The sequence below is a fragment of the Anabrus simplex genome, chromosome 4 (assembly GCF_040414725.1).
Source record: "Anabrus simplex isolate iqAnaSimp1 chromosome 4, ASM4041472v1, whole genome shotgun sequence".
Taxonomy (NCBI): domain Eukaryota; kingdom Metazoa; phylum Arthropoda; class Insecta; order Orthoptera; family Tettigoniidae; genus Anabrus; species Anabrus simplex.
This window is the reverse complement of record NC_090268.1, coordinates 259,795,012-259,807,079: the sequence shown is the minus strand read 5'-3', so window position 1 is coordinate 259,807,079 and position 12,068 is coordinate 259,795,012. Positions and strand designations below refer to the sequence as shown.

The following is a 12,068-nucleotide window of genomic DNA, read 5'->3' as shown; positions in this document are numbered from 1 at the left end:
GTTTCCCATTAACTGTAGAATTTTGGCAGTAACTGAACCAACTCCAGGAGCTTTCCTTTGTTTTAGCTCAGTCAAAGCTTCTGTTGTCGGTCAGCCAGTGTCAGTTGGGTGCCACTAAGGAACATCTCTCTCTTTCCTTTGGAAGTAGTTCTAAGCCCATTCAAGAGATTGCTACACTTTCAGGATTTTTTCCCACCTAGAAGTCAGCACAGTGTACTTCGCTTTATTACTTACTATGAGAGTATGCTTCCCACCTATTCTATGGCCAGTGAACACTACTCATTTATATCAGTTGGGTTACTATTCACAGTTACAGTTGTTGGAGTTTATTATACTGATATATGCATGTACAATACAGTTCAAACTGTCAGGATATTTAATAAATAAATATATGCACGTAACCTATGCGATTAATCAACAATAATTTTCGTATTTTTTTTTTCAAGAGTGTTTTGGAAAGGACAATGTCATTCTCCTAACACTCAAATAATAAGAAGTAAACAATTGCAAATGAGCATCATGTACTCCAAAAAAGATTGTAACTTGCTTATTTCCACTGTTTAAGCAGAGCTAAAATTATAATAATATTATTATTATTGATTTTACATACCACAAACTACTTTTACAGTTTTCAGAGTCTAAAATTACACGTTTGATTTGCAGTCAAAGTATAAATGTCCCAAAGGAATATCATTTAAGGTGCCGCTGTGAAACCCATCGCCCAAAATATGATCTGTGCCAAGAAAAATCAAGAGAGGATACATTGCAGGAGTTAGAGGCTGCTTTTTGTAAGCAATAGTCTGTGTTCGAGAATTTAATAGGAGACAGTGAAGCCACTGTTAAAGCAAGCTATGTGACCACAGAGCTGATTTAAAACAAATCCAAATATTTTACAATGTTTTACGTCACACTGATACAAATAGGTCTTATGGCGACGATGGGATAGGAAAGAGATAGGAGCGGGAAGGAAGCAGCCATGGTCTTAAGGTACAGCTCCAGCATTTGCCTGGTGTGAAAGTGGGAAACCACGGAAAATAATCTTTAGGGCTGCCGACAGTGTGGTTTGAACCCACTATCTCCTGAATGCAAGATCATAGCTCTCCACCCCTAACCAAACGGCAACAATGTTTCAATGACAGTGAATTTGAAAAGCAGAATTTTGTGTGTCCTGATAAAATTCAAACTATAAACAACTTTATTCCTTAACAGAATATGAACTTCCGGTTCCACCTATTCAATACTTTCAATACTTCATTAGACCATTCAATATTCAAGCAGTCATATAAACTAGGACATGTTTTGGCTCATACTTGGCAATCTTCAGCTAGAAAAATACAGCTGTTCTTCAAAAGTTTACAAAATTTTCGATATATCTAATTAAAAGTCTTTAAAATACTCATTATTAGATTAATGTTTGAGAGGGGCACCAATTGTTGTTTCTTGTGATCTTAAGACCTAAGATTTTAAATGTTCTGTTTACTTCTGGTTCAAAGTGTGAACTTGAGTTGGGAATTTATGGAAGTGAGCTGTTCCAATACCATCCACATATCTGGTCCAATAGCAGATACCATTAACATTGCTGAGTATTCGTGTGTTTCCCAGATTGTGAATGAATATTTCAGCTAGTATTCCCGAGATGGGAGAACCCATGGGTAAACCCTTTTCGTAGTAGATGTTTTTATGAAGGTAAAGTATTGTTGTCTTTAAAAAAAAAGCGTATGGCTTTTAGTACCGGGAATGTTCGAGGACAAGTTCGGCTCGCCAGATGCAGGTCTTTTGATTTGACTCCCGCAGGCGACCTGCGCATCGTGATGAGGGTGAAATGATGATGAAGACGACACATACACCCAACCCTCATGCCAGCGAAATTAAGCAATGAAGGTTAAAAATCCTGACCCTGCTGGGAATCAAACCCGGGACCCCTGTGACCAAAGGCCAGCACGCTAACCTTTTAGCCATGGAGCCGGACATTGTTGTCTAAAATGAACTTTAATAAATTTAGGAATTCTTCTATTTCAAGGTTGCTTAAGTTATTTTGTTTGTTCAAATTATTACTGATAAAGAGTTATAGTTTTGGATGTTGGAGTATACGTTTTTGATATAAGAGTGCATGGTGAAGTGGGGGGTTTATTTTGAGTTTCTTAATAGCATTGCAAAATTCGATAGAATTTTTTATAGTTATTTTGTAGGAAATTTTTTTTTTGCAAGAAGTTTTTGGGCATACTGAGAAAATGTGTAAATTGGACCCTTTTTGTAGTTAATGATCAGTCTAATATGAACATCCTTTCTTGTGTATTTTGAGAAGTGTAGATAAACTTTGATTCATACTGATGCACATTATTTGGTCCATTCATGTTCACTGAAAAGTATAGAGGAGTTTTTAAAAGATATTTTAGGTTTCTTTAAAATTCCATTAATGGGATCTTTATTGATTTAAAAAAGTTATCGCCTGAAAAGAATTGCTCAATTTTATTTGTGTAATCGTTCTCTGTCATAAAAATGTTGTATTGCCTTTGTCTATGGTGGTAATTACATTATATTGTTTTTGATCTTTTGTTTCAATTTGGATAATTGTTTTTGTGAAGAGGGGGAATCTACAATTTGTTAATATAATAAAATTCTTCCGGGCTGTTATGAACAGTATTATTGAAAAAGCTGTAAGAGTGAACATCCCAATTGCTGTCATTGATATAGAGGACGACTTTGACAATGTTAACTGGAACATTACGTTCAAAGCCCTCAGAAGCCTAAAAGTGGAGTATTGAAATGGGAAAATCATGTACCATGCCACGGCATAACAGCCCGGAAGAATTTTATTATATTGACACCGGCCGTGAAAGCCTTCATACTTTAATGACTACAATTTGTTGCTTCTTAATGGAATGTTTTCCTAATTTCAAATCGTATTTCTTCTTTGTCTGTCTGTGGCTAGTTTATTGATTGACAATTCGGTTTCTTCTATTATAATTCTAATGTCAAATTGGGAGCGTTATGCTGGTTATGATTTGGTTTCTTGCTTAGAATGTTGTTTTCTATCTCACCGAGGGATAGATTTGTTAAGTTCTTGATAGGTGGGTGGAACATGTGTGTGGTGGTATGTGATGCTTCAGAATCTATATTAGCTTTATTGCTTGTTCAGTGTGTTTTTAGGATATTGAGTCCGTTGTTTAAATTCTTGTTTTTCTTGGATAGGTTTTGAAAAGTTCTGTTGTCTGATTTTCAAACAAATTGCATTCTAATGGGGCTAGAAGCAGTAAAGTTGATATGTTCGTTGCATAGCTTAGAATTGAGAGAAGCCTTCTTATACAGAAACTTTATTTCATTTTTAATGCGCATTGTATTTAATTTATTGAACATCTTCCGCTCTCTTAAAGTGTTTTTGAAATTTTGGGGTTTGAGGTCAGCAAATTTTGGCGATTTTCAATCTGAAATCAAAAGTACAAAGGGAGTTCAATATATATTGCAACACTTTTTTTTTCTTTTCTAAAAGCAGGTTGGTTTTATTGAGGTTTCAAATACACCATGTTACTCCCCAATCCTTTTGCTACAATACCCTGTTTTTCAGCATAACCTGCATTCAATGTTACGGCCTTATGCCACTATTATGTGAGGGCCTGTATGCCTGCATGGAGCCAACGTCGTGCTGCATCGATAACTTCCCCATCATCCATGTAGTGGGTCCCGCCGAGTGCATCCTTCATTGGGACAAATAGATGGAAGTCAGAAGGTGTGAGATCTGGGCTGTAGGGTGGATGAGGAAGAACAGTCCACCGAAGTTTTGTGAGCTCCTGTAGGGTGCAAAGACTTGTGTGAGGTCTTGCATGGTCGTAGTGGAAAAGAAGTATGCTTACATTTTTGTGGCTACAAACATGCTGAATTCATTTCAGTTTCCTTAGAGTAGCACAATACAGTTTCGAGTTGATCGTTTCACCACGAGGGAGGACATTGAACAGAATAACTCCTTCAGAGTCACAGAAGACTGCAGCTATGACTTTACCAGCTGAGGAAACGGTTCTGAACATTTTCTTTGTGGGAGAGTTGGTGTGGCACCACTCCATGGATTGACATTCTGTTTCCGGTTCGAAGTGATGAATCAATGTTTCATGGCCTGTGACAATATGTTTGACAAGAAATTGTCACCTTCAGCCTCATAACGAGCAAGCAATTCCACACAGATGTTTCTTCTTTGTTCCTTACGTTCTTCCGTTAGATGTTGAGGAACCCAGCACGAACAAAGCTTTGAATACTCCAACTGGTGGATAAGTGTGTCAGCACTACCAACAAAGACGTCAAGTTCCGCAGTGAGGTGTTTAACTACGATCCATCAATCACCTTGAATACGGGAGTCCGCACGTTCAAACTTTGTAGGCGTCACAGCCGTGTGCGGCCAGCCAGCATGCGGGAGATGAGACGGGTTTGGTCAACCTGGTTGGGATGATTAAACACGCCTCACCCAACAACTCACTGTGCCTTTGTTTACTGCCAAGTCTCTATAGACATTCTGCAATTGCCTATGAATATCTGTGATGCCCTGGTTTTTCGCCAAAAGAAACTCAATAACTGTTCTCTGTTTGGTGAACCGTACCCCTCCCTTACCGATGATACATGACATAATATAATACGCACATCGGGAGACTCGAGGCATGGACCGCGACTAGGAAAGGCCAAAGACACAGCCCTGAACTGGAAGTGACCGCAATCAACAATGCATGACAGGGATAAGACTAATACTACTAGCAATAAAAATAAAATAAAATTTAAATGAGGGTTTATTAATGAAATAAAATTCGAAGAAAAAGAAAATGAAGCCAGCAATTTAAAATATAAAAAGGATACATACTTGTGTTCATTTGGTTCAGTCGAAATAGTAACATAAATGGGTGAGCACAGCATTTCTCAAAACACACCAACCATAATGATAAATTTACGACGTGCTCACCGTCTCAATAGTAATTTCACTACATAGTGAGCTAACCTGAATACAATCCACACGGATTTGTTTAGTCGTTCTTTCCACGAGATTAATTACATTGTTTACCAACGCGTACTTCAAACTCCATCACCCTCTCAACAACAATAGCCATAGAAAGATACGATCCCCAAGCATCCGGGAGTAGAAACTCAGAGCATATATAAAAGAATGCAGGTATCAGCATGGCACAGAGAGAAAACGTCTCTGGACTAAAGAACAATATTCAGACCCAAAGAGAATCAGGGGCATGCGCATAGCCTGAATATAACAAAGCAAACATGGCGGCCTCATGGGCAAGCTAACGGCTAAGACAGAGACCAAGTCAAAAAAAATAAACACCGTACCGAAAACAAACACAAGGTACGGAAACAAAATCAAAGGGAAAAATTAAACTGACTGATACGCCATCTTTTCACTCTCCTCACTCACCAACACACACTCCAAACAGTCAGACATTGATGGTATCGGCCAAACAATGTGAGCAGTAGCTCCTGTCAATCAGTTGAACACAAACTCATATTGTGTGACTCTCATGGTCACAAACAAAGGTCTCACATATGTCAGAGATAGTGTGCACGCCGCAGACAATTAGCAGTAGAATAATAGGGACTCAGTGGTCACGCACAAACCCATCAGCTTACGCACTCCGTACGACACAAATAGATCTCCGCGTCGACATGCAGGGCATACATTCATTCGATGGCAAAATACATTAGAATGTAGTGCACATAAATAGAATTGATCAGAGAACCAGTTACCAACATCACACAATCACAATAACAGCCACAAACACGCCGCCCATTCACGCTGCAGAGCAGAAAGGTGCATATCAATCAGCTATAATTAAATGCAGAGAATATCACTACAGAACTGTGGAAAAATATATTAAAACAAGGATCACCATACATGCAGTATTGGTCGTTAAAATAAAAAGAAGGATGGCAGTAATAGCAGAGTTTAAATCTAATAAATACCCATCTATAGCTCAGAAAAGCAACTCCGATCGGCGAAGAGTCCATTTTATATTCCTCTCTCATAACCACAACAAACATCAGAGTCAAAGAGTTAAAGCTACAGTCTCGCCGGAAAGAATGACCCTCCGTGTCCACAACTGAGGGTGCTGCCCTCTCTAGTACAACCTTGGAAATAGTTAAGTCAATCAATGTTAAGTCGCAAGAGGCCTTTAGCAATAATAGAATGGTGACTTTTATGAAACTGCCATTCAAAAATGGCTCATTGGTACGCACCTCCATTACAGACACCATTCTGAAGGCTAGTTATAGCACTGCCACCTATCAGAATCAGTGTTTTTTGCCATTTGCTTTACGTCGCACCGACACAGATAGGTCTTATGGCGATGATGGGAGAGGAAAGGCCTAGGAATGGGAAGGAAGCGGCTTTGGCCTTAAGTTACAGCCCTAGCATTTGCCTGGTGTGAAAAGTGGAAACCATGGAAAATCATCTTCAGGTCTGCCGACAGTAGGGTTCGAACCCACTATCTCCGGATTACTGGATGCTGGCTGCACTTAAGCGACTGCAGCTATCGAGCTCGGACTATTGGAAATTAATGAAACTGTACGAGACGAAGCAGGAATATTCAAAGATGTCCCAAACAAAATTCCAATTTTTAAAACCCGAAATTGGCCGAGAAATAATATGTGTAGCATTATATATTGAATTCCCCTCGTTATGAGTTAATTTCCTTTTCAGCCGATTGGCAATAAACTTACAACTGATAAACTTCATATTTGAGTTCCATATTGGACCATCTTCAGCTAGAAAAATACAACTGATCTTGAAACAAAAGTGGAATCTTAATTAATTTTCATACCTGCCAGGATTTAAGAAAAATCAATAGCACTTCTGATTTTTGTCATACTTCTAACATAAAGGAACTAACTGATGAGTCTGAAAATAGGTTTCAAAATTCAAGAACAATTTTATTTTTCTAGCTGAAGATGACCCAATATGAGCCAAAACATGTCCTAGTTTATATAATGACTATTTGAAATCTGAATGGTCTAATGAAGTATTGAATAGGTGGAACCAGAAGTTTATATTCTATTAAGGAATAAAGTTTTTTATACTAGGGTCAATACAAGAACCCAAAGATGAAGTTTATCAGTTGTAAAGTTAAAGCGTTCATGAACATTTGTCACAAAATACAATTGCCAAGAGTTCATGACATTGCACGAACAATTGCTGGAAAAAGTTGAAAGTTTCTTAACCTCTTCTATTGCAGTTGATGAAAGTGCAGATGTTAGTGGCAAGGCAAAAGCATCTGTTTCCATCCACACCTGTAATGAAAACTTAGATATAATTGAGGAGTTACTGGGCATAATTTTGCTTCAGGATACTTTAACCGGTGAGGATACCTTTAAAGAATACCTTTATTAAAACTATTGTAGCAATGGGGAAGCGCAGCGGATTCACCGCCAAGTTGCTGGCCAAGCAAAAAGGAGTCCCTCCTGAGGGTAAGTTACATCATGCTCACTGTATTACTCATGAGGTACTATGCTAAATAACTATAAAAAAGGATGATATTTTAAAATCTGAAAAGAAACTGGTAATTTTTATTCTCTATACTATGCAGAAGTTTGTTGGCTTCTTGTTTAAATGTTCTAAAATTGAGCTTCTTCGCAAGGAGATTAGAGTATTTCTGGAAATGACTGGCGAGTTGGCAAATCAACTACGTGATGATAATTGGCTTCAGGACTTGGCATTTATGGTATACACTGCAGGACATTTAGATGACAAATTTAAAGTTACAAGGTAAAGATCAGGTAGTAATTTCAATGTATGACCGTATCAAACATTTAAATTAAAGCTAAAGCTTTTGGAAGGGCAACTGAAAAGTGGCATCTTAATTCATCTTCCTACCTGCCACGATTTCGAAAAAAATTGCATAGTGCTTCTGATTTCTGTCATTAGACTTCTAACATAAAAGAACTAATTAATGAATCTGAAAATAGGTTTGAAAATTTTGAATGATCTGTGGCTGATTTATCCCTGCTAAGTGATATTAATGATGTCCGATGTTCAGAAGGCAAATAGCAACGTCAAGGCTAGGAGTGGGAGACTACCCCAAAAACAGAGGAAAAAGAGACTAAAATGGCAGAAGAGACTAAAAAGAGAAAGTTGCCATACGATCATCATCATCATTTCCCTTTATCCAGCTGTAGCCGGGTAGGGGCAAATATGGTTCCTCTCCATTTTCTTCCGTCTTTCCACCACTCCTCCTCCAACACTGTGTCCCAGTCCAGGTTTCTTCCTATAATACTGCGTTGGATTGTGTCCGTCCATCTCAATTGAAGGGTCGGGGGAAAAAACCAGGCAAGTCACTTTTTCATCGAAATTGAGATATTGTTACAGTCCGCTTCAGAGTGATCATGCGCATCTATTGAGAGGTCGGAAATGAAAAAAAAAAAAGCAGGCAAGTCAGGAGAAATTAGCACTCAAAGTTTCGCTGTTAGGGGAAAGAAATAGGGAATTCAAGCACAAAAGTTGCTTTTTCTCAAGTTGTACAAATATTGACTCTCCTGCTTTTTTCCCCTGACCCTTCAATTGTGGTCGACCACGGCCTCTCCTTCCTGGCATTTGCATTTCCATCACCTTTTTTGGCTTTCTTTCATCACTCATTCGCTTTACGTGCCCAAACCATCTTAGTCGGCTCTTCTCAATTCTATCATTCATTTTTTCCACTCCAATTTCTTCCCGGATTTTCTCATTCCTTATTTTGTCTCTTCTACTCTTCTGTAACATACTTCTCAAGAACTTCATTTCGGCTGCCTGTATTAGACTCTCATCCTTCTTTGTCACTGTCCAAGTTTCTGCCACATAAGTAGTTATGGGTACGTAATACATCTTGTACATAGTTTCCTTTGCTTCCATTGGCACTCTTTGTCCCATAACATGTTTCTTACACTATGATAGAAACAGCTTCCAGCTTGAATCCTCTTACTAATTTCAGCATCCAGCCGGGCATTCTCCATTAATTCACTCCCCAGGTATTTAAATGTTTCCACTACTTCCAGGAGCTTGTCTGCAAGTCTAATTTGACCTTGCCCTTCTTTCTCCCCTCTAGTCATAACAAGGGTTTTACTCTTCTCTACACTTATTTTCAACCCACATTCTTCCATTTTCCCATTCACCACATCCAACTGTTCTTGAACCTTCCTGTCGTCTTCTCCCCAAATCACAATATCATCTGCAAATAACAGCATGTTCATTTCTCTTCCTCCATATTCTGCTTTTGCTGTTCTCATCCATTACTATAGTAAACAGGACTGGTGATAGAATACTTTCCTGCCTCAGCCCACTAGTTATTTTGAACCAACCTGTCCTGCCAACTTGTGTTTGCATGCAACTACAACATTCCTTGTAGACTGCCATGATCATTTTTATTAATCCCTGTCCAATTCCTTTTTGCACCAGACTGTCCCAAACTTTAGTCCTGGGGACACTGTCATAAGCCTTTTCAATGTCTATGAATGTCATCACCATATCATTCCCGTACTCCCAGTGCTTTTCCATTAGATGTCTCATAATGAAAATGGGCTCTATTGTTGACCTTCCACTTCTGAAACCAAACTGATTTTCCAGTATCTGATTCTCAACCTTCAACCTTATCCTACTTTCCAGTATCCTCTCCATTATCTTAGCAACATGGGATATTATAGTAATTCCCCTGTAGTTCTTCAAAACTTTCTTATCACCTTTCTTGAAAATTGGGATGATTATTCCTTTTTGCCAATCATCAGGGACCTCCTTTTTCTCCCAGACAATTCTGAGAACTCTATATGTCCACTGCAGGCCTACAGCTCCAGCTGCCTTTATCATCTCCACTGAAATTTCATCTATTCCAGCAGTTTTTCCATTCTTCATCTTTCTTACTGCCATTTCGATTTCATTCAATGTAATTTCTTTATCCATTTCTTTATCGACTAATTGCCATACAATCAATATGGTCAAATGTTGAATGTTAACATGTTTTTGCATAAACAATTTTGATAAATAATATTTAAGTTTAGTAATCCCCAACCGAAAAAAACCAATTGAGCCAGAAAAAAGTGAATGCGTAAATACAAATATACAGACGTAAATTACCAAATGATAATGAATAGTAGCTACAGGGTCTTTCTTTTTTTTTGGCTTGCTCCGTGTGTCAGGGAAACACACACGGAAGGCGATAGCGCGGCCAGGCGACTAATTTGCTGAGAGATATATTGCTTCATGACTGGCTAAGATCTAATGCCGTACGGTAGCAATAACCATTGCTTCACAGCAATAGTTCAGATCAACATGTGTCAATCTGTGGTATTGGTAGTGTGTTCAAAAGCGTAGTTTCTGTAGGAATACTAATCGTGTGTTTAACGAGTGATGTATACAGTAGAACAGCGTGTATTCATTGTGTTGTGCTATGCGAAGTATTTTTCTTATACAGAATGCCACTTTTGATTCATTCACAAATTTCCTGGCATCCTCCCTCCCCACAGGAGTACGATACGTAAATTAGTAGAGAAGTTTCGCACCACCGGGTCTATCTTATGTTAATTTTAAGGACACTTCCTCTAAAGCATTACTTTGTCAATTTATATATTTTTCATCTAAACAGTGTTATGTGGCTGAAGATGTTGATAATATACAAAACATGTACCACTTTTAACCATTAAATTGCCTTAAGCAATCATTGTATCGACTAGGTGGAAAATAAATACTTAATTATGAATCTATAGATTTCCTGAATTCGAAGTCGGTTAAGATATAGTCTATTATGGATCTGGTACCCCTAGCCTCCCATGTGTAGCGGGTGAACAGCCTTATGCTTGAAGAATGTATTCGTAACTGCTAAACCCATAATAGCACAGAAGTCCAGCAAACGCACCCCATTCCCATTAGCTTCTATATCTTCCCCACATTTAACAATCACCCTTACATATCCTTCAGTTCTATTTCCAACTCTCGCATTGAAATCACCCATTAGCCCTAGTCTATCCTTGCTGTTGACCCTGACCACGATGTCACTCAATGCTTCAGAAAGCTTGTCAACTTCATCCTCATCAGCACCCTCACATGGTGACTACACAGGCAATTCTCGTCATAATTCCTCCAACTGACAAATCTACCCACATTTGAAGAATATCTAAAAAGGGTAAATTATTTTATGTACATTGATTTCAACATTAATAAGTTAAAGTTATCCTCATGAAGGTTCATATGTTTTAATGTATATTTGATGTATGTCTTTAGACTAAAAGACAAGGATTATTTGTTAACATGCTTTGTCAGCTGATGATGGCTTGAACCAAGCCGAAACACGTACTGACCAATTTTAACTCATCACGAGTAATACAAGTATTGATTAGGTTGACCTTATTAACATTTTAGTTTGTATCTCGTAACTGACAATACAGATCACAATGAAATTTGTAATATTTACATTGATAGGATGTGGTAGAATTGAACGTGTTCATACCTTGCATACCTCTAATACTGAATTTTTATGATCCAGTATTAAAAGTCTACAGCTCCCATTAAGTGCCTTCTTTGCTATGACAATAAAATGTCACTAGCACAGAGTTTGAGCAAAGCAGGTGTCGAAATGAATCATTTTCGCAAAGGTGGCTGTATGGGCTTGCTCTAGAGCCAGCAGAAGTAATTATATTCAGTGGTGGTAGTGGTGGTAATTATTGTTTTAAGAGGAAGTACAACTAGGCAACCATCCTCTATATAACACTAATCAGAGAGAAAAAATGGAAGGGGTCCGACACTTCGGAAAATGAACATATCGGCCAAAGGAAGACAAGGGCCACGAAGGGCGTGAAAATGAAAGACTCCCTAGCCCTCGCAAACCTAATAGCGTCGGGGTCGGAAAAGAGCAAGAGTTGACCAAGGGAGGTCGGATAGGACAGATGAAAGTGAGGAGCCTGGCACAAGTGGAAGAAATGCCAGGACTCAGCTGAGGGCCCCGTGGTCGCCAACCCACGCTCCAAAGTTCAGAGCCCCTGAGGCCCCTTTTAGTCGCCTCTTACGACAGGCAGGGGATACCGTGGGTGTTATTCTACCACCCCCACCCACAGGGGGAGTAATTATATTC

General features: G+C 38.7%; 1 protein-coding gene across 1 annotated transcript in view; it reads right to left on the bottom strand.

Moving 5' to 3' along the window:
* LOC136871867 (abnormal spindle-like microcephaly-associated protein homolog) overlaps positions 1–12,068 on the bottom strand; it is a 270,465-nt gene that overhangs the window by 240,769 nt on the left and 17,628 nt on the right. The gene's annotated exons all lie outside the window — the stretch shown is intronic.